The following is a 23,655-nucleotide window of genomic DNA, read 5'->3' on the forward strand; positions in this document are numbered from 1 at the left end:
GGCTAGTTTTTTGTATTTTTAGTAGAGACGGGGTTTCACCGTGTTAGCCAGGATGGTCTCGATCTCCTGACCTTGTGATCCGCCCGTCACAGCCTCCCAAAGTGCTGGGATTACAGGCTTGAGCCACCGAGCCCGGCTTAATATTCATTTTTATAAGTTTCTAAGAAAGTAGAGGTTTCCTTATTTCCCACAATGTAATTATTTTGGTCCATGAGAGAAAGAAGAAAGGGGCTCAGATTGCAGAGTCCTTCCTTCTTTTTGCTGCAAAACTCTCAGAATAACAATAATTTAAATTAACTGACAATCTGAAACTCAAATTTTTCCTATGTACTGAAAAACCATTCAATAAAATTTCAAAACTTGCCCATAATTCCAATACACTAGAACAGCTGTTTTCATTATCCACTTTCCTTTCTAGTTGTCCACATGCAATTCATTTTACACACAGCTGTAATCAGTGTATATATAATTGTGTATTCTTTTCTCTTTGTACTGTAAACATTCAATGTTGTTAACATAGTTTTTATAATAGTCATTTTCAGTGTTGCAATAATATTCTATCTAGTTGATGTATCATTATTTACCTAACTCTTCCCCCTATGTTGACTTTAAAGTTTTCTTTCCCCAATTTTTCTGCATCTAGACAAGGCTATATATAGATTTTTTAGATTTTCATTCTTTTGAATTATTTCCTTAAGTTGTTTCTCGAGTCATACAGTATCAACATTTTTATGGCTTTTGCTTTCCAAACTATTATGAGTTTTTCAACACTATTTTGCACTACGTTGGTAGTGGGGTGTGTGCATGTATGTACACATATAGATAGATAGGTTCATTTAATAGACCTGAAATGGTAGAAAAGGCTCTATTCTTGATTTCATTTTTCAAAATCGAACCATCTTTACTTTTCAGTTACAAAAACAGCGAATGTTCATTGTCAAACTTAAATAATTTATAAATTATATAAATAGAAAGTGAAAGGTTCCCCCATTCTTCTTTTGGAGGATTAAAACACACCTCCTCCTAAGTTTGAGTTTATATAAGTATAAAATGTTTTACTGATCAAAGGTTCTAGGAAGGTATGCATAGAAACCCCCACGGTCTGCCAAAAGTCCACACTAGCTCAATGGAAGAAGAATACCCAACCAGAGAGTTGTGGGAATGGGAGGAACTAGTGGGGCAAGGAGGAGGTTTGGGTTCCTATATTCCATAAGCAAAAGGGCAGAGGCTGTGGTGAATTTTTGATAATAAAGAGATGAAAGGAGGGTCTAAGATAGTCCCTGTGTAGTATGGACTGACAGTAGTTTGGCAGAAACCCAGAGACCCATTTTATATAAACAATAAACAATGTCTAAGGCAAACTGAATATCTAAAGATACAAAAAAAAATAGTGGAAAATAACTGTTAACTAAAGACGTAACACATAGGCTCCCGTCCTTAGTAGAGAATAAGAAAATAAATGTATTTATTATAAAGAAAAATAAATTTGTTTTTTGTTTATATTACAAGGCTTAAAGATGATTACTTGTTGGTCTAGGTAAGCAGTCATTTCTTTTTTTTTCTGAGACAGAGCTCACTCTGTCACCCAGGCTGGAGTGCAATGGCTCGATCTCAGTTCACTGCAACCTCCACCTCCCGGGTTCAAGCGATTCTCCCACCTGAGCCTCTGGAGTAGCTGGGATTACAGGCACCCACCATCATGCCTGGCTAATTTTTGTATTTCTGTAGAGATGGGGTTTCACCATGTTGGCCAGGCTGATCTTGAACTCCTGATCTCAGGTGACCTGCCCGCTTCGGCCTCCCAAAATGCTGGAATTACCGGCATAAGCCACCGCGTCCGGTCAGGAGCCATTTCTTTACTGTAAATTACAGAACATCAAGAAGTTTCTAATTTATAAGTACATTCCTCAATTTTGCATTTTCCACGTTCAGCTAGCTCTTATGGAACTTGTTTTTCTGAAGCCAAAAATCAGGTTGTTTCTTTCTAATTACACACTCTCCTAATCATTCCTACAACTCCATCAAGATTGTGCTTATACCCCACCTTTACAATTTTGATTGGCACCAGTCTGTAGATTGCTTGCTAAGTGCTCTATCTAAACAAGCAGTACCCAAACTTTTTGACACCAGGGACGGGTTCCATGGAAGACGGTTTTTCAACAGATGGGGTGGGGAGTGGGGGTGAGGTGGGGCGATGTTTCAGGATGAAACTGCTCCACCTCAGATCATCAGGCATTAGTTAGATTTTCATAAGGAGCAGGCAACCTAGATCCCTCACATGCGCAGTTCACAACAGGGTTCCAGCTCCGGTGAGAATCTAATGCCACCGCTGATCTGACGGGAGGTGGAGCTCAGGCAGTAATGCTGCCCGCCCACCACTCACCTCCTGCTGTGCAGCCTGGCTCCTAACAAGTCATGGGCTGGTACTGGTCTGCAGCCTGGGAGTTGGGAACTCCTGCTCTAAACTGTCTGTGTGGATATATTCTGTATCTTCAACAAGACTATAAACTCCAGGGATCATCTTCTTTTTTATTCTCGTCCACCTATACAATAAACACTAAAATATAGCTAGATGACCACAGAACTTTGTGTAAAGCAATATATGGCTTCATGTTTGGATTATAAATATCATCAGCTATATTAGAGACCTTACCATTCTTAACTAAAAAGTCACCTAAACATAAAAGATTTTGGCACTTAAAAATATTGCCTATTATCCTAGCTTCATCTCTCACCACCGCTTGCATCATCATTCTACTGAACTTAATGTTGCAACAATACCAAAGTACTTATTGTTTCTGGAAGACATGGTACTTTCACTTCTCTAGGCCTTTGCATATTCTCTTTCTTCTTTCGGAGTACCTTTCACTGACCTGAGCATGGAGAGTGTCTTTTCACCCTTGATAACTCACTCAGAAGTCACCTCCTACAGGATACCCCGTATCACCCTAAGAATTCTATCATGTTTTCCTCCGTGCTATCTCTATATCTGGAACACACTTTGATTGTTACCCTGAGTATACTATGCTATAGTTAACCTCCTTATGTGTATTTACTCCATTAGATGCAAATCCAGGCTCAGTAAAAATTTATTCAGACAAGGATGAATGAGAAGGAAGAACAAAGAAATGGAGGAAGGGAGAGCCAGGGAAGTTTCTTCTGGGCAGGAACTATGTCTTACTTATCTCCATATATCCAAGGGACAAGGCAGTACTTAGGACACATGGGTACTCATCAAAATGTCTGATAAATTGATTTGACATCAATCTTAAAGGAAAACGAACCACCCTGGCAGATAATTCTTATCAAATGGAAAACTGCCATTAATCAACATGATGTAATATTTGAGCCAAATCTATCGTGTTGTACACAAGTACATCACAGGCTCAACTTGCAACTCTATAGAACCTACTAACTGACAAGAACTAAGCTAAACATTCAGAATTCAAAGATGCACGAGACATGACTCCTTCCCTCAATCAATTCATAGTTTAGATGTGGAATCAGGTAAGTAAAAAGATAATTACCATCTAATATGATAAAAACTATATCCAAGTGATATGATTTGTTTGTATCATCACCCAGATCTTACCTTGAATTGTAATAATCCCCATGTGTTAAAGGTGGGGCCAGTGGAGATAAATGAATAATGGGGGTGGTTTCCCCCATACTCTTCTCATGGTAGTGAATAAGTCTCATGAGACCTGATGGTTTTATAAATGGGAGTTCCCCTGCCCAAGCTCTCCTTGCCTGCCACCATGTAAGACGTGACTTTGCTCCTCCTTTGCCTTCCACCATGATTGTGAGGCTTCTCCAGCCACGTGGAACTGTGAGTCAATTAAATCTCTTTCCTTATAAATTACCCAGTATCAAGTATGTCTTTATTAGCAGCATGAGAAGGGACTAATATACCAGGACATATTCAGAGTAACCATGGTACAAAGAAGAGATATATATTTAGCTGGAAGTGATAGAGGCAGAGGGAATTCTGAAAGGACATCTTGGAGAAGACAGTTTCTTCACTCAACCTTAGAAGACTAACAGATGTTTCAATATGGTTGGTTAGTTAGTCCATGAAGCAGGGAACACTTGTTCTGTGGCTCCAGCATCCTTCTAGGAAAAAATTCATTCTAAAGGAAAGTGAATCCAAGCACATAAGCTACGGTAAAGACAACGGGTTGGTATTGCAGAGGCAGGGCAATGCATTGCTTGAACTAGACCAGCTGAAGAACCAAACCAAAGAACTGAGTCTCAGAGAACATTGTGTATCAGAGCATGGGGGTGGCAGTAGATTTTGCATAGGAGCCAGAGCGTAAGAGGAAGGAAAGGGGTGTGGGGCATGGTATCTCAGAGAAAAACATTCATGGACTACAGGCTGGGGGAAGTGGCCACCCACAGAGTAGTCTAGAGAATTGTAGTCAAAGGCAAACTTGAGCTATCCCTGGGGACTCCCTGGACTAGCTGGGGAAGGGGTTGGAAGAAGCCGGTTTCCACAGTTAGGAGGGTAATGCAGAGCCAAAGAAATGCTACTTGTTCCTGTTACTGACACTTTAGTATTTTTCTTTTAATACCAAGCTGCTTTATTCTAGGTTGCGTAAGAAAAGTATGAGACACGATTTCAGCCCTCAGACACTGTTGATTTCAGGAGTTTATAACTGTATTGAGAAAGCAATTGTGTTTTGGTTTTCAATTGCTATGGAAACACATTCAGGATGGACAAATTGTGAACGACGTCCCAGAAAAGGAGAGCCCAAAGGAGAGAACACAAAGATGATCACATCAGACCAAATCCAGAGTATGTATGTAGAAAATGCAATGTGTTTCAAAAAAATTGACAAAAGTATAAGGTAGCATATATAGGCTTACTAATTAGAAAGCAGAATTTGCTAGTAGGGAGTAAAAAAATAAGACAGTTTGCTACATCCTAAGTGCCTTTGAGGACAGGAGGACAACGGAACCTGAGGAACCCGGCTGAGGGGGAGTTAGTCTTGGGCAGGACATCTCTGGAGTGGAAGTACTGTCTGGTGAAAGACCAGCTCCTCAGAGTTGGGCAGATAGTTAGAACAGGATCCAAAGTGAAGGCTAAAAGTTTGATCCTGCCTCTGTTTTCAAGTATCAAACCAGGGTAGTCACTAAGAAGTGAAAGCAAGTCATCTATAAAAGGTACAAGGAAAGGGACCAGGAGTTCTATCCTCAGCCCTTGGCTCTCCAATAAAAGAACAATTACCCGTAAAGCCCTCAGGCTTGAAGGCCATCAGAATGTGCTCTAATTGTTTGCCTCAGGTTGGAGGTTACTGCTCAAAGAAATTAAGACCTCACATTTACTGTCTGTTTTTTTTTTTTTTTTTTTTCCTGGTAGAGCAGTCACAAAGAACTTAATGTCTGTTTTTAAAATTTAAGAATTTTAAATCTAAAAAGTTTAGTGTTTTAAATGTTCCTTTTTACTTGTTTAAGCTAATACTATTGTTTATATAATATTTATGTTCTCTAGTTTAACTGTTTAATTAAAATCTTAATTGTTTCTGGCTTTCGTTTCACTATTTTGTATGCCCTTTTGCTTAGTTAACAGCATTTTAATCAATTTTCCTTTATCTATAGCTTTTTTTAAATTGAAAACTACATGCTCATTTCAAAAGTAGAAGATTTAAAAATCACGACAACTTAGTAGTCACTTAATTTTTTAACAGTTGAAATATTTCTTTTCAGTTTTTTTGGAGTTTTTTTTTTTTTTTAGCATTATTGTACTGTAATCTTATTTAATTGAACTTCTAGATCTTGTGGTAAATAATGCCTTAGGGAGAGGATTTACCAGATGAATTATTTTGCCCAACTACACAATTTTGTCTGGGGAGAATAACTCATGAGGGAACTGTTTGCTTTTAAGTGCAATCCAGATGCCAACACGACACACATTCCTGCAGCCTCATCCATGGACTCAGTTCAATCAATGTGGTTTGCTCAGATGCGGATTCTAAGAACTCGGGAGGGCCCTGTACTTGCTGGCAGTCCTCTGGAAGTCTGAAGGTGTTTAGTAACATCAATCCTATTCTTAAGTTCATTTTGATTTGTCTTTCAGTCAATTAAAACTTCGTTCATCTGTTTTTGTTCTCCAAGAAGGCTATGTGCACAGCATATTTTGAACCCTGGCATACATGAATGTCTGTAACCTTCAAGAATGAAACAAAATGCAGCCGGTACAACACTCTCTAGTCACAACCTTTTCCCCTGAAAACTTTGGCTCACAAGTTCTGGCACTGGTGATGTAGAAAAGTCTGTCATCCATAGCTACCATCTCCCTCACAGTTTTCATCTCCTTTCTTTTTTTCCTCTGCATTTAGGGAATATTTCTCAAATGTGTTTTCCACATCATTGCTTCAGTACACCTCAGGATGAATCCTGCTTTTCACTCTCTTCCGTTTACATCTTCACTGCTATTGCATGTCCAGTTTACCTGTAGCTTCCCATGCTTATTGCTCCCTTTTCATTTCAGCCTATTTGTTCCTTATACTTTGTGTGTGTGTGTGTGTGTGTGTGTTTGCTTTTTTGGGATGGAGTCTCGTTCTGTCACCTAGGCTGGAGTGCAGTGGCACGATCTCGGCTCACTGCAACCTCTGCCTCCTGGGTTCAAATGATTCTCCTGCCTGCCTCCCGAGTAGCTGGGACTACAGGAGCCCATCACCATGCCTGGCTAATTTTTGTATTTTTAGTAGAGATGGGATTTCACTATATTGGCCAGGCTGGTCTCGAACTCCTGACCTTGTTACCGCCTGCCTTGGCCTCCCAAAGTGCTGGGATTACAGGCATGAGCCACCTCACCCAGCCTGTTCCTTATACTTTTATATTTCAGTTCCACAGAGGCTGTATCTTCCTGAATCAACTAAGGATGCTAGAAAAGTTTTGAAATTTCTTACATGTCTATAATAAATAATTTTCAGAGAGTTGCTCTTCCTTTAAATCTTCATAATGATGTTCTCTTTGTTCTAAAAGTTTTATAAGTCCCGTATTGTTATGTGATCTCTCATTTGAGGATGAGAAAAACATCTAGACCTGTTATTTGACAACAAACAGGTATATGAACCACCACTGGGCCATTCTGTCAACATATGTGCTAGTGAAATCTTCTGCTCTAATCCACAGCTGCATAGTTGATGAGTATAACTTCTAATCTAATTCCCGGTGTCTTAACAGGCTTCCATCTGGGGCAGGTCTGCTAAACTCAAATCCAACCATCAGGCTTAGTGTTACACTGATGGAATATTTAGAAACAAAACAAAACAAAAACAAAACTACAATCTCCGGCATATTACTTGAGACTCTTTTCATTATAAGTCCACGGAAAATCTATCTCTAATTGGCTTCAACTGAAACAGAATTTAGGGACTCAAATACATACCTCTCCATTTATTTACACATTTTTAAATTTCTCTCAGCAGTATTTTATACTTTTCGGTGTAGAGGTGTGCATGTTTGTTAAATTTATTCTTAAGTATTTTGGTGCTATTAAAAGACAACTGGTTTTTAAATCTTATTTAAGTAAAACTACAATTAATTTTTTATTGTTAAGTTTACTTATTGTTTATAGTAGTTTTAAAATTGATTCCTTAGGATATTATACTATATAAATAGTTTGAGAATAGGGCATTTTTACTTCTTCCTTTTTAATCTTTATTTTTTTACTTCTCCTTGCCTTATTGCATTGGCAAGGACATTCAGAAAAATGTTGAGTAGAAATTTTGGGAACGGTATCCTTGCCTGTGGAGCACCCAATTCTGTCGCTGTTTGGGTTATCACTGTGTAACCTGCACAGACCTAGGGAGACTGAACAAAGCGGGGGCAAATGCAGGAATAAAAGACAAAGAAAAAGAGTATATTTGGAAGAAGGAGTCGGGGGCACCTTGCCTCTAGTGGACAAGGGCCCTGAGTTTTACACAGCCCTTCATATTTATTAGGCAAAAGAGACAGTAAGAAGTGGGGTGGAAGAAGGGGTCAGCTGCTCGGTCCAGAGTAGGCTTGCAAGACTGCATTCCTCGAACAACAGGCTCTAGATGTCGCAGTAGATAACCTCAGTGACAGGGAATGACTGCCTCCAGCAAACCTGTCGGCAGGAGCAGTTGTGAGTTTGCTCACATCCTGCATTCATGATAAATAGTTTGTTGTTTGATCATATAGCCTCCAGTGGAATGCTGAGTTGGTCATGTCCCACGGGCCTTCGGCTCTCTGCCCTTGCCTTGTTCCAGGTTTTAAAGGCATAGTCCTCAGGGGTTTATTATTAAGAATGATGTTAGCTGAAGGCATGCTGTAGATGCCCTTTATCAGACTGATGAAACTATCTTCTAATTCCAGTTTGCTGAATTTTATTTAAGCCCCATGCTGATTTTGGTCAAATGTTTTTTCTATGTCTATTGAGATGGCCACATTTCTTTTCCTTATCATTAATATGGTGGATTACATTTATTTATTTTCAAATACAAAACCAATCTTATATTCCTGGGATAAAACCCATTTGATCATGTTCTATTAATTCTTTAATTTATAGCTGGATTCAATTTGTTGATATTTTGTTAAAGAGTTTTATGTATGTTCATAAGAGATTTTTAACTTTTCATAATATCTTTACTAGATTTTAGTATGTGAATTACACTAGCCTCACAAAATTAGTTGATAAGTTATTTCTTCTTCCTTTATTTTCTGAAGCCGTTTTTTAGATTTTACAGTCTCTTTCATAAATGTCTGAGAATTCACTTGTGATACTCTCTGGGCCTCAAGTTTTCTCGGTAGAAATGTTTTCTATCACAAAGCAAATTTCTTTGACACATAAAAGACTATTCAGTTTTTTGGGTATTTTGTTTGTTTTTTGGTTTTTGGGTTTTTTTTTTGAGACAAGAGTCTCGCTCTGCCACCCAGGCTGGAGTGCAGTGGCACGATCTCAGCTCACTGCAACCTCCACCTCCCAGATGCAAGCAATTTTCCTGCCTCAGCCTCTCGAGTAGCTGGTATTACAGGCGCATACCACCATGCCTGGCTTATTTTTGTATTTTTAGTAGAGACGGGGTTTCACCATGTTGGCTGGGCTGGTTTTGAACTTCTGACCTCGTGATCCACCCTCCTCGGCCTCCCGAAGTGCTGGGATTACAGGTGTGAGCCACCGTACCCGGCCAAGACTATTCAGTTTTTAAATTTAATTCTGTGTCAGTTTTGGAAAGTTACATTTTTCCAGGAATTTGTTTCATCAAAGGTATCAAATTTATTGGCATAAAGTTGTTTTTCAAATTTGATTATGTTTTTGAGGTTTACAGATACATAATGATGCTCCTCCTTCATTATCAGTATTGGTATAATGAGCTTTTTCTAGGGGTTTTCAATTTTTTTTATCTTTTGAAAAAACCCATTTTGGTTTTATTTATTGTTTCTATCGTCTATTTTCTAATTAACTGCCACCTGCTATTGTCTTTACTTTCTTTTTTCTTGGGTTTAATTTGCTTATTTTTTTCCAGCTTCTGGTCACTTAAATATTACATTTTAATACTTCTTCCTTTCTAATATGAACAATTAAAGCTATAAATTTCTCTGTAAGCAATGCTTTAACTGCATCCCCAAAATGCTAACACATTTTTTATTATCATTCAGTTCAAAATATTTTCAGAAATATACTGTTTAATTTCTAAGTCTTCGGAGATTTTCCAAATATCTTTTTGTCACTGACTTATAGTTTAATCAGTTGTAATCAGAAAACATACTCTGTTAGATCTCAGTCTTCTGAAACTTGTAAAGCACTTGTTTCACAGCCCTGGATATGATCTATCTTGGTAAAAGTTCCATGGTACCTAAAAAGACTGTTTATTCTGTATTTGTTGGGTATTAGGTTCTATAAATATTAACTGGGGCAAGCTGGTTAACAGTGCTATTAAAATCTTCTCTATCTGTACAGACTTTTAGCCTAGTTGTTCTACTAATTGCTCTAAAAGGGATATGAAAATCTCCAAGTATGACTGTAGACTTGAATCCTTTCTTCCATCTGTCAGTTTTATGCTTTATGCATTTTGAAGCTAATTAGGCATCTATACATTTGGGATTATGTCTTTCTGATATATTGAGTTTTAAAAATTATAAAATGTCCCTGTTTATCTCTGGTAGTACTCCTTGAAGTCCATCTTTTCCATTATTAAAATATCTATTCTAACTCTCTATTTATGTTTACATGGTATATCCTTTTCCACCCTTTTACTTTGAAGCTTTGTATCTTTTTGTTAAGTGCATGCCTTGTAGACAGTTTATAGTTGGGTAATGCTTTTCTCCAACTTGACAATCTCTATCTTTTAATTGTAATGTTAAGTCGATTTACATTTGATTTGGCTGGACTGGCCATTTTAGTGTTTTCTATTTGTCTCATCTGTTTGCTGTTTCTCTATTCCTCTTTTGGGGTGAACTGAAAAAAAATTCAGTATTGTCTTTTAAAAACAGCTTTATTGAAATACAACTCATATTACAATTCACTGATTTAAAGTATAGAATTCAATGTTTTGTTGTTGTTGTTGTTTTGAGACAGGGTCTTGCTTTGTCGCCTAGGATGGAGTGCAGTGGCGATCACAGCCCCACAAGGTCACAGCCTTCATCTTCTGCGCACAAGTGATCCTCCCATCTCAGTTTCCCAAATAGTTGGGACTACAGGTGCGTGTCACCATGCCCAGTTAATTTTTTTTTTTTTTTAATAAAAAGCACAAGTGATCCTCCCATCTCAGTTTCCCAAATAGTTGGGACTACAGGTGCGTGTCACCATGCCCAGTTAATTTTTTTTTTTTTTTAATAGAGATGTGATCTTACTGTGTTGCCCAGGCTGGTCTCAAGGTCTCAAACTCCTGGGCTCAAGCAATTCTCCCACCTCAGCCTCCCCAAGTGCTGGGGTTACAGGCATGAGCCACTGCGCCTGGCCCAATTCAATGTTTTAAAAACTACATTCATAGGGTTGTAAAAACATCACCACAATCTAATTATAGATCATTTTCATCCCCTTCAAAGAAACCCTGTACTCATTAGCTGTCCTTCCTCTCATTCCCCCAGCCCAAAGCAACTATGAATCAACTCTCTTTCTCTATAGATTTGCTTATTCTAGACATTTTATATAAATGATAATACAATATGTGGTCTTCTGTGACTGGCTTTTTTCACTTAACATAACTTTTCAAGATTCATCCATGTTACAACATGAATCAGTACTTCTTTTTATTGCTGAACAATATGCCACTGCACAGATATACCACATTTTATTTTTCCATTCGCCAACTGATGGATATTTGGATTGTTTCCACTTTTTTACTATTTTAAATAAGGCTGCTATTAACATCCATGTATATGTTTTTCTGTGGATGTGGGTTTTCATTTCCACTGGGTATATATCTAGGAGTAGAACTGCTGGGTCTTATGTAACTCTATATTTGACTTGTTAAAAAACTACTAAACTACTTTACAAAGTAGCTGCAATATTGCACACTTCCACTAGCAGTGTATGAGTTCCTATTTCTCCACATCCTTGTGAACACTTGTTATTGTTCTATCTATTTTATTATAGTCATCCTAGTGGATGTAAACTAGTATTTTGTGGGCCTCTGTTGTCCTTTGCTGAACTCTTTGTACTTTTGTTTTACTGGTTGCTTTAGAAATTAAAATATACATCCATAACTAATACAATCTACAGTTAATGCTGTACCAATAAACACTAAATATAGATGTCTTGTAACAGCAAAATTCTATTTATCCCAGTCCTTTGTGCTACTGTTATAAACCCTAGAAAATAGTGCTTTAATTTTTCTTTAACCATTAGTGTGTCTTTTTTTTTTTTTGAGACAGAGTTTCGCTCTGCCGCCCAGGCTGGAGTGCAATGGCCGGATCTCGGTTCACTGCAAGCTCCGCCTCCCGGGTTCACGCCATTCTCCTGCCTCAGCCTCCCGAGTAGCTGGGACTACAGGTGCCCGCCACGGCTAGTTTTTTGTATTTTTAGTAGAGACGGGGTTTCACCATGTTAGCCAGGATGGTCTCGATCTCCTGACCTCGTGATCCGCCCGTCTCGGCCTCCCAAAGTGCTGGGATTACAGGCTTGAGCCACCGCGCCCGGCCTATTGTGTCTTTTAAAGAAATTAAGAAAATAATCTATAGTCTTTCATATTTATTCACTGATTTGCCAGTTCTATTGCTCTTCATTCATTTCTGAAGATATGAGTTACCAGTTAGTGTCATTTGCAGTGTTATTTCTAGTATTAGTTCTTCAGCCTGAAAAACTTATTTTAGCATTTCTTATATTACAGGTCTGCTGGTGAAGAATTCTTGTTTTTCTCTGAAAAATATATTTAGTTAACCTTCATTCCTGAAGACTAGTTTTTCTGGATATGTAATTCTAGAGGCCGGGCATGGTAGCACATGCCTGTAATCCCAGCTCTTTGCAAGGCCAAGGTGGGCAGATAGCTTGAACTCGGGGGTTTGAGACTAGCCTGCCCAGCATGGCAAAACCCCGACTCTACTAAAAAGACAAAAATCAGCTGGGCATGGTGATGCATACCTGTAATCTCAGTTACTTGGAAGGCTGAGGCATGAGAATTGCTTGAATTCAGGAGATGGAGGTTGCAGTGAGCCGAGAAAGCCAAGATTGCACCACTGCATGCCAGTCTGGGTGACAGAGTGAGACCCTGACTCAAAAAAAAAAAAAAATTCTAGAGTGGCACGTTATTTCTTGTAGAAATCTAATGATGTAATGCCATTGTTTTTGGCCTCCACTGTGTTTAATGAGAAGTCAGTTGTAATTATGTATTATTGGTCCCCTGTGTGTTGTTCTTCTCTCACTGCAGCCAAGATTTCAGCAGTTTTATTAAAATGTATCTGATGTGGTTAACTTTGTGCTTATTCTTCTTGGGGTTTGTCAAGCTTCCTGGATCTATAAGTTGATATTTTTTCACTAAATTTTACTGTTGGTGAAATTTTCTCAAAATTTTTTGCCCCATTTTCTCTCTTTGCTCTTTTAGGAACTCTACTTACATGTATGCTTAGACTGCTTGCTAGTGTCCTAGAGGTCTCATAGGCTCTATCTAATTTTCACGAATCTTTTTTCTCTCTGCTCTTTATTTTCTATTGATGTCTTCAAGTTAATTGACTCTTTGATGTCCCAAATCTGCTGTAAGGTCCATTTTTCATTTCAGTTATTATACTTTAGTGTTTTGTAATTTTCACTTTTAAAAAGGGTCTCTTGGGAGGCCAAGGTGGGTGGATCACCTGAGGTCAGGGATTCGGGACCAGTCTGGCCAACACGGTGAAACCCTGTCTCTACTAAAAATAAAAAAATTAGCCAGGTGTGGTGGTGCATGCTTTTAATCCCAGCTACTCGGGAGGCTGAGGCAGGAGAATAGCTCGAACCTGGGAGGCAGAGCTTGCAGTGAGCTGAAACCACACCACTGCACTCCAGCCTGGGCAACAGAGTGAGACTCCATCTCAAAGAAAAAAAAAAAAAAAAGGAAAAAAGAAAAAATTTCTCTTTCTCTGTTTGAGGTTTTCTACTTGTTCAATTACTATACACATTTTCTTTCATAGTCCTTAAGCATATTTATAATGACTGCTTTAACAGCTTTGACTTAGAATATGAACACTTGGTCATCTTGAAGACATTTTGTTATTGACTTCTTTTGAACGTTGTTACATTTTCCTGTTTCTTCACATGTCGAGTGATTTTTGGATTGGTTCTTATACATTATGTATAATACGTTGTCATGACTCTGGATTCTGTTACATTCCTCTGAAGATGGATCTTTGTTCTAGCAGTCAGTTAATTTGGTGGGACTCTTCAATTTCCAAATTCTGTCTCCCCTGCCATCAGCATCTGTTGAAACCTCTTCTCTGTTCTTTTAGGTTCCAGGTGCTGCTTTTTCATTGCATTTCCTGGGCCTCCTCACACATATGAAGGAGTTGGGCAGATGTTAAATGCAGGTTTGGTGACTAATCTTTCTGCATCTCCTCCCCTTCCAAGATTTTTTGCCTAGGTTTCTGGCTGCTCTACTAGTCCTGAGCCCTGTTATCCAAGATTTCTGCCTCTGGAGCCAGGCACAGACTGCGGAGGACCTTCAGGGGCAAATTCCTTCCTTTCAGATTGAGTTTATCTTTTCTTTCACTTCCTTTCCAGTGCTTTTAAATAGCTGTTGCAAATATATAAATGCATATATATAATTTTTAAATCTACATTTCAATAATCTTTATCTGTGGGAGGTTAGTAATCTATTATGCCATCACCAGCAGATGGAATAATCAGTGTTGTTTTGATTCAGTGTCTCACACTGGGTGAATTTTTTGGAATTCTTCATCCACCTTTCAGAGGTTCATCTTTATCCTGGCTGACTTTCCAAGTTGTCACAAGATGGAACCAGCAGCTTTCAGAGCTACATGCTTCCATCTTCAAAACCAGAGAAGGAAGAAAGAGCCAAACCATCAAACGTGGTCCTGGGCTTCAATCCAACTAAACAAATTTTTAGAAAACATAACCACCCTTGAACCAAGCACTGTGGCCAGTAGAATGCTATGAGCTGACTGGCTTAGGCTTGGGTCACTGGTCATCTTCTCTCTCTGGCCCTATTCCTTGTTTCTGACTCCCTGAAGGCCTATAACCCCACTTACAGGTCCCTGTTGCTTTTGTAAGCCAGGGGAGTGATGCTGTGGAATACTCTTCCTCAAGGGCAGCATGGCCTTTGGTGGCTCCCAATTTTAAGGACACAGGTCAATTGCAATTCTCTGACTCTCACAAGCCTGAAGTCTTTTCTCTTCACCTCATATAGCACTTAAAAGTATGGTTCCCACTCCCCATTGGCCATCTTGGCTTTAGCTCTCTTTCATATCTGGGTTTGAGTTTCCTTGTCACTTCTGGTATCTGGAGATTTCCTCTGTCTGCTTTCAAACTTAATTAGGTAGTAATAATATTAAAAAAAACTGAGAAAGGGAGCTTATATTTTATCCAGCATTTCTGTGTATTTGAAGAAGAAAAAAAGAGGAATCTTCTCATATTAACTAAATCAGTAACTTTCCTTAGCCTTCAGGATATAGAACCAATTCTAATTCATTTAACACAGAGGGCCCTTCATAAAGGTATCATTTACCCTCTTAGTTTCATGACCTAAATACCCTCAAATGCAATCTTTTCTTTTGCGAAGGAAAGAACTTTTTGTAATTCTCTGTTCATGCTATGCTGTTTCTTCTTTCTATGCCTTTTCTGATACTGTTTACTCTATATAGAATATTATCTCCCCAAGGTGCCCATGCCCTCAAACACAAATTTTTATCTAGTCAACTGATACTCATTCTAAAAGTCTCCAACTAAACATGGCTTCTTAAAAGCCTTTTCTGTCTCTCCCTCCCCTATACCAACTAAGACTAAGATGGTCCCTTCCTGGGGTCCTGTAACACTCTATACACACTTCTGAAATACAAATATCACTCCAATTGCTGAATTACTTTTCCCACTAGACTACACTCCTTGAAAGAAATATGTCTTACGTAATTGATTATTTCTAGTACTTCATTCTTTGCTTGGCACATATTAGATATTTGACAAATGTTTGTTGAATGAATGGAGAGACAGATTCTTTTTTCTTTTTTTTAAAAAATTAATAGATTTATTCTTTAGAGCAATTTTTTTTGGTTTACAGAAAAACTGAACAGAAAGTACAAAGTTCTCATATAATTGGCAAAACCTGGAAGTAACCAAGATGTCCTTCAGTAGGTGGATGATACATAAACTCTGGTACGTCAGACAATGGACAATTATTTAGCAATAAAAAGAAATGAGCTGGCCCCTCACCCCATGTGCAGACCCCACCACTGGAAGGCCTGGTGCCCACACCATATCAAAGAAAAAAGAGACTAAGTGCAGAAGAAAAGAGAGCCTGCATGATGGAAACATATTTTAAAACAAAAGATGTATTTCAGTTAAAAGAGATGGGGAAGGTCAGGTGCAGTGCACGCCTGTAATAGTAGCACTTTTGGGAGGTTGATGCAGGAGGACTGCTTGAGGCCAGGAGTTGAAGATCAACCTGGCCAACATAGCAAGACCCATCTCTAAAAAAAGATACTCAGATTAAAATTTGTCATGGAAAAAATCATTTTAAGAGAGAGTTTAGATAAATATTTGGACATAGCAAGACCCATCTAAAAAAAAAAAAAAAAAAAAAGACATGGAGAAGACTGCTCCCAAAGAGAGAGGCATTACTGCTGTGTTAGTAAAAGAAAAAAGTCCTTCAAAGTTTAGTTGATAATGATATGGTTGGTGAGAGAACTGGAACTTCTAATTATTATCAGGCTTCCCCAAGTAAAATTCTTCGTGCAAGGACCTGTAAATTGGAGGTTCCGAAATCTCAGTTGTTTCAGAGAATCCAAAAGCATGTAAACTTACAGAAAAGCATCAGAAAAACTAAAATTGGCCAACATGAGATGAAGGAGTGAACCATGCTAGCCAAAGAGCATTCTTCACTCTGGGATCAAAGGGAACAGCTAAAGACAGAAGTTGAAAAATGCAAATAATGTGACCCGCAAGTTGTTGAAGAAATACATCAGGCAAATAAAGTACTTGTTAACAGATGGACTGATAACATATTTGCAATAAAATCTTGGGCCAAAAGAAAATTTGGGTTTGAAGAAAATAAAATTGATAAAACTTCTGGAATTCCAGAAGACTCTGACTACATCGACTAAAATATATCATGGTGGTAAACAATCTATGAGCTCATAAACATGCAAATTTTAAAATATTATCCAACTAGGCCAGGTACAGTGGCTCACGCCTGTAATCCCAGCACTTTGGGAGGCTGAGGCAGGAGAATCACAAGGTCAGGAGATCGAGACCATCCTGGCTAACATGGTGAAACCCCATCTCTACTAAAAATACAAAAAACAAAAAATAAAAATTAGCCGGGTATGGTGGCACACTTCTGTAGTCCCACCACTCAGGAGCCTGAGGCAGGATAATCACGTAAACCTGGGAGGCAGAGGTTGCAGTGAGCTGAGATCGTGCCATTGCACTCCAGCCTGGGCGACAGAGCGAGACTCTGTCTCAAAAAAAAAAAAATTTAAAAATTTAAAAAATGTTATCCAACTAAATGTACTGAATTGTCTTTTACCTATAACAGTGTTTATCATTTTATTAAAGTATAAAATGTGAAAAAGAGAAAGAAATGAACCATCAAGCAATGAAAAGACATAGAGAAATCTTAAATGTGTATTCCTTTTGTAGTAATTTTAAGATTTTAGAAAATTATTTGCCAGACATACCCTACCTGATTAAATGTGTATTCCTAAGTGAAAGAAGCCAATCTGAAAAGGCCACATACATACTGTGGAATTCCAACTATATAATATTCCAGAAAAGGCAATAGTAAAAACATCAGTGGTTGCTAGGGGTTGGAGGGATGAACAGGTGGAGCACCAAGGATTTTTAGAGCAGTGAAACTACTCTGTTTGATAATATAATGGTGGATACATGCCATTATACACTTGTCAAAACCCAAAGAATGTACATCAAGAGTAAACCCTAATGTAAACTATGGGCTTCTGGAGATAATGATGTGTCAATGTAGGTTTGTCAATTGTAACATATGTACCACTCTGGTGAGGCATATTGATAGTCAGGGAGGCTGTACATGTGTGGTGCAGAGGGGTATATGACAATGCTCTGCTTAATTTTGTCACCAATTTTAAATTGCTCTAAAAATTAAAATACATTTTTTAAAAATATGAAAGAGCTAAACATACATCTCAAGAAGAAGAAAAAGAACAGAAAAACAAAAAACCCCCAAAACCCAAGAAGTAGAAGCAAAGAAATAATAAAGATAGAAACTAATAAAACAGAACATAAAATAAAACTCAACACAACTAAAACTTTGTCCCTTTGAAAAGTTCTAAGAAGAAATTGAAAAGGTGAATAGTTTCTATATCTAAAAACTACAGAAGGAAAAAGTATCAGGCAGGCAGGCATGATCAATAGTATATAATGCCATAACAAAGTAAAGTACAATTAATATTAAAAACTGCCCAGGGTGTGGCTGCCATCTGTAATCTCAACGCTTTGTGAGGTCAAGGCAGGAAGATTGCTGGAGGCCAGGAGTTTGAGACCAGCCTGGGCAATAAGCAAGACCCTGTTTCTTAAAAAAAGGAAAAGAAAACTGCCTGATCTAACAATAAGGAGATCACTGATAATTTGGGCAAGAATAATTTAAGTGGAATGGAATGAAGTAGAACAAGTCTCTAAAAGCAAAAAAAAAAAAAATTCCCAATTTGTTGACATTAATGCTGACATATATCTGCAAGAAGCTAGATTTGATTTATCTTTACCTTTGCACAGTGCCTCACATATCACTGCCTGCAACACTATTTGCTGAATTAATTTAGTTGGATGGAAAAGAAAGGACCACACATAAAGAGCTTTAAATGCTTGACAGTATTGAGGCTTAAATGAAGAAGTTTTAAGATTTCTAAACAGATATACAGTCTGATGTTTAAAGAAGATTAATCTAGATGTTAGCTTAAGACTTTTAAAGGGAATACTGAAGAAAGGGAGACTAGTTAGGAAGTTGTTGCAGCAACCTAGGCCCTTCTGGATTAGGATAGGCCAACAGCAGTGACGATAAAGGGGTAAAATTTGAGACATTATGAAAGTAAACTTCTTAGGATTTGTCAACAGACAGATATGAAAGTTAGAAGAAAAAGATGTTAAAGGTTTGAAAGACTGAAAAACTTAATAAAGAACAAAGGTCAGTGGTAACACACAATGGCATTTTAACTAAATGCAACCTCAACTGGATCTATTTCTACGGTTTAAGAAATTCAGGTTTTTAATTTTCAGCATACAACTTTTGGTCACAAAATAAATTTTCTTGAACAAATGAATTTTAAATCTAGATGTAACCTGAGATCTTTATGAATTAATAAAAAAATGGAGAATTTATTCAAATTCATATACTTCTATATTTATTTCCAGAAGGCAAGATAATGGGATAGTTTTGAAATATCTAGTAGAATATGCCAATTTTTCATAAAAGAAAAGTTTTTTTTCTTAACAGTTTAAATCTGGGAAACTAAAATCAAAAAGTTATGCATGAGAAAAGCTAAAATGATAAATCTGGCAAGATACCTACTTTTATATACATATATCAGAAGTTTTCTATTTGTGGAAACATGCAAACTCACATAGTTCAAATGTATTTCCTGAGTCAGCATATACTGGAAGGTTTCTCACCTTCCTCTTTTCATCTTATTTTGGCTCACCTTCTCCCTCAAAACATCTTGAAACATAGATACTGTGGAAACAAATGAAAATGATCTATCTCTGAAAGCATTCAGAATCAAATAGCTCAGCATTCCTTTTCTTTTTCACTAAACTGTGCTCTGCACCACAAAATTAAACAGACATCCCTAGGGATACAGATTTGCCAAGAGTGTTCCTGGCAAAAATAAAACCTGGCCATTCTCCAGACTGCTATACATGGACAACAATGGAAGTTCTACGAATAGAGATTGATTGCTGGCTGGCTGGCGGGTCTGTGGTTACTTACTAGTGTCAAGATGAAGAATATTAGGCACAGATCATTTTCATGTCCAAAGACTTCTGACAAATGTGCTCTGCCTGACTTCTCACATTCAACAAAGTGAGAGTTATCTACTGAAGAAACGGTTATAATTCTAGCTCTATTCCTTTAAGTATCAGACAAGCAAACTGAAGCCCAGCGAAGGTGGGTCAGTTGCCCAGAATCATACAGCTAGTCGGTGACAGGACAAAACATGGGTCTTGAGATTCCCAGTTCAATATTTCCACCTCTCTACTGAGCAACACTACTCTCTAAATAATACTAACAAGAATGTGTTGCTCACGTCTTAAACTCTTTTAATCTGAGTCATTTCATAACTTGACATTCCTGTTTGGTATTTTGCTAGAAATTGCAATATACTTTTATTTTGTGAGATACTATACATTAATATAACAGTTTTTTAAAGAACTATGTATTTTAAGTCCCAGAATCACCAAAATAAAATGAGATTAGAAATGGTGTTAAAACTAGTAAAACGCAATTAGTAAATTTTGAATCTTTAAACTTGGAGAGATTCTTTAAAAATTACGGCTGAATATATTTAAAAGCAGAGAGGGGTACTGGAATCAAGGTCACAAGACCAGGATTTAAGTGCTATCCCTGCTACTGACTAGCTGCATGACCTGAGCATGTTTCCTCCTTATCTATAAAATGAACAGGGTCGATCAGGGTTGCTGAAATCAGTTTTATCATTTAAAATACAGTTCCAGACAACTCAAGGATAAGATCTTTATCTTATCCTTATTATATTATAACGTGTTCAAATAATTGAGCAAAAAAAAAAAAAAAATTCCCTCACTATTCTATACCTAACTAACTAAAGACAATAAAACACAGGAAATGGCTGGGCGTGGTGGCTCATGCCTGTAATCCCAGCACTTTGGAAGGCTGCGGTGGGAGGATCAGGAGTTCATGACTAGCCTGGGCAATAAGGCGAGACCTTGTCTCTACAAAAAATAGGAAGATAAAAATTAGCCAGGCTGGAACATCTACTCTAGTGGCTGGAACAGCTACTCAGGTGCCTGAGATGGGAGGATCGATTGCCTGGGCCTAAGAGTTCAAGGTTGCAATGAGCTATGATCATGCCACTGCACTCCCGCCTGGGCGACAGAGAGAGACTTCATCTCAAAAAGAAAAACAAAAGAACAATAACAACAACAAAAAAACCTCACAGGAAACATCATCTCTACTATAAAAAAGCTGTAGATTTGGCTCTGCATAGAGTCAGCAAGAAAAACAATGTCAGAAAAATGCAGTACACAGTTGAAGTTATGGAAATCTGGATCACATCTTTCTGCATTCATTTAACTAAATAGGCAGCTTTGAAAACCTAAGTATAGTTTTTCTGAAGGGGAAACAGAAGGAGAACATAAAAGAAGCTCAGAGAAGCCGGGCACGGTGGCTCATGCCTGTAATCCCAACACTTTGAGAGGCCAAGGCAGGCGGATAACCCGAGGTCAGGAGTTTGAGACCAGCCTGACCAACAAGGAGAAACCCCGACTACTAAAAATACAAAAATTAGCCAGGAGTGATGGTGCACGCCTGTAATCCCAGGTACTCGGGAGGCTGAGGTAGGAGAATTGCTTGAACCCAGGAGGCAGAGGTTGCGGTGAGCCAAGATCACACCACTGCACTCCAGCCTGGGCAACAAGAACGAAACTCCATCTCAAAAAAAAAAAAAAAGAAAAAAAAAGAAAAAGAAAAAGAAAAAAGAAAGAAAGAAGCTCAGAGAAGCTGTTTTAGTCCAGTTCTGCCAGACCCTCCACAGCAAGTACCATGCAGCACTATCAGACATCAAGACCCTTTATCCATTGCTTTATTGAGTGCTGTTATACATGGTCCTGGACGATTTGAACCTGTTTAATAATAGGTCTTTTAGATCTTTGGGGGTGAAATTAACTGTAAAAACAACTTTTACTTTTGCTTTTCTACTACTTAAGACAATTGTGAATTCATAAAGATATAGATACCCTTACACACAATTCACTGTTCATTCACTCTATGGAAATCCAAAAAGTATAAACATAGTCCCTGTACCGACCAGCTACCAAGAGTTTACAACTGAATAGGATCATGAGTTTTACTATTTAATAAATTCTTACCAGTTTTTATGTCCAATTTAATTGCACTTAAGTCCTTTGTCTCTTAACAGACGTAAAACAGAAAAATTAATTTGTAAGGTACTAGAAAAAAGGATTAAGGAATCATAAAGAGCTAATCCAAGGTTGGGCATGGTGGCTCATATCTGTAATCCCAGCACTTTGGGAGGCTGAGGCGGGTGAACCACTTGAGGTCAGGAGTTCGAGACCAGCCTGGCCAACATGGTGAAGCCCTGTCTCTATTAAAAAATACAAAAAAAATTAGCGGGGCATAGTGACTTCTTCCTAGAACATTAACTGGTGACTAACCTATCATAAATACTTTGCAAGTATTTCTTCACAGATACTGCATGATATACTTCTACCTAACTTTTGCAGATATGACTTTCAATTTGTGGGGATCACAACAGAAATCCCCACATGCTTTATTTGTTACAGACTAAATGGTGAATCCAGAAAGAAAAAGAGGGTCTGACACAATCTTTCAGCCTCCTTTTGGGCTAGGATTGAAATTCATTCTAGTGGTGAATGACCCAACTATTGCCAAAGTTGCTTTTTTTGGCAATGCTGCTTTTAAAAAAAATCTCAGTACCAGGTCATTTGAATATCTAATTGGAAAAAATACATGTATCTTTAATTACACCATACACAAAAATCAATTCCTAACTGACTACAGATCTAAATGTGAAACATAGGACAATAATGCTTTTAGAGAAAAACAATAGAATAGCTTTGTGACCTTAGAATATTTAAAGTATTTGTGTCTTCTTAAACTGGACACAAAACCTCTAACCATAAAATAAAAAATAATAATAAACTTGATTATATTAAGAATTTCTGTTCAGCCAGGCGTGGTAGCTCACTCCTGTAATCCCAGCACTTTGGGAGGCCAAGGCAGGCAGATCACGAGGTCGAAAGATCGAGACCATCCTGGCTAAGACGGTGAAATCCTGTCTCTACTAAAATACAAAAAATTTAGCCAGGCATGGTGGCGGGTAACACAGTGAGATGCCATCTCTAAATTAATTAATTAATTAATTAATTAATTAAATTTAAAACAACTTCTCCAAAACATAATATTAGAACAAAATGACCACAAAACTAGAAGGCAATAGTATATCTGACAAAGGGTTTACATAGAGATTGCACAGAGAATTCCTATGAGCTGATTTAAAAAAAAATACAGAACACCAATAGAAATATGAACAAAATACCTGAACTTGAATGACTTCATAAAAGAGGATATCCAAATGGAAAATAAACCTGAAAGATGCCCAACTTCATTAGTTATCAAGGAGATGCAAATTAAAATTGCAACATGGTATCAGGCTGGGCCTGGTGGCTCATGCCTATAATTCCAGCACTTTGGGAGGCAGAGGTGGGCAGATCACTTGAAGTCAGGAGTTCAAAACCAGCCTGGCCAACATGGTGAAACCCCGTCTCTACTAAAAATATAAAAATTAGCCAGGCATGGTGGTGGGCGCCTGTAATTCTAGCTATTCGGGAGGCTGAGGCAGGAAAACCGCTTGAACCCAGGAGGCGGAGGTTGCAGTAAGCCAAGATCACGTCATTGCACTCCAGCTTGCAGACAGAGTGAGACTCAATCTCAAAAACCAACCAACTAAAAAACCAAAACATGGTATCACTCTACACCCATCAGAACATCTAAAACGAAGATGTGAAATACCAAGTATTGGGGAGGAAGTAGAGTAACTGAAACTCTCATACACTACTTGCTATGGTTTGAACGTTTGTGTTTCCTCCAAAATTCATGTTGCAAGTTAATCTCCAATGCAACAGTATTGAGAGGTAGGGCCTTTAGGAGGTGATCAGGTCATGAAGACTTCACCTTGGTGAATGCGATATTAAGTCCTTTAAAAAATATGGTTTCGGCCGGGCGCGGTGGCTCAAGCCTGTAATCCCAGCACTTTGGGAGGCCGAGACGGGCGGATCAC

General features: G+C 38.1%; 1 pseudogene; it reads left to right on the forward strand.

Annotated features, from left to right (window-relative positions):
• Positions 1-16,722, forward strand: part of LOC105510336 — a 19,781-nt pseudogene extending 3,059 nt beyond the window's left edge.
• The last annotated feature ends 6,933 nt before the right edge of the window (positions 16,723-23,655 follow it).

The sequence above is a fragment of the Colobus angolensis genome, unplaced genomic scaffold (genome assembly GCF_000951035.1).
Source record: "Colobus angolensis palliatus isolate OR3802 unplaced genomic scaffold, Cang.pa_1.0 Scaffold186, whole genome shotgun sequence".
Lineage (NCBI taxonomy): Eukaryota > Metazoa > Chordata > Mammalia > Primates > Cercopithecidae > Colobus > Colobus angolensis.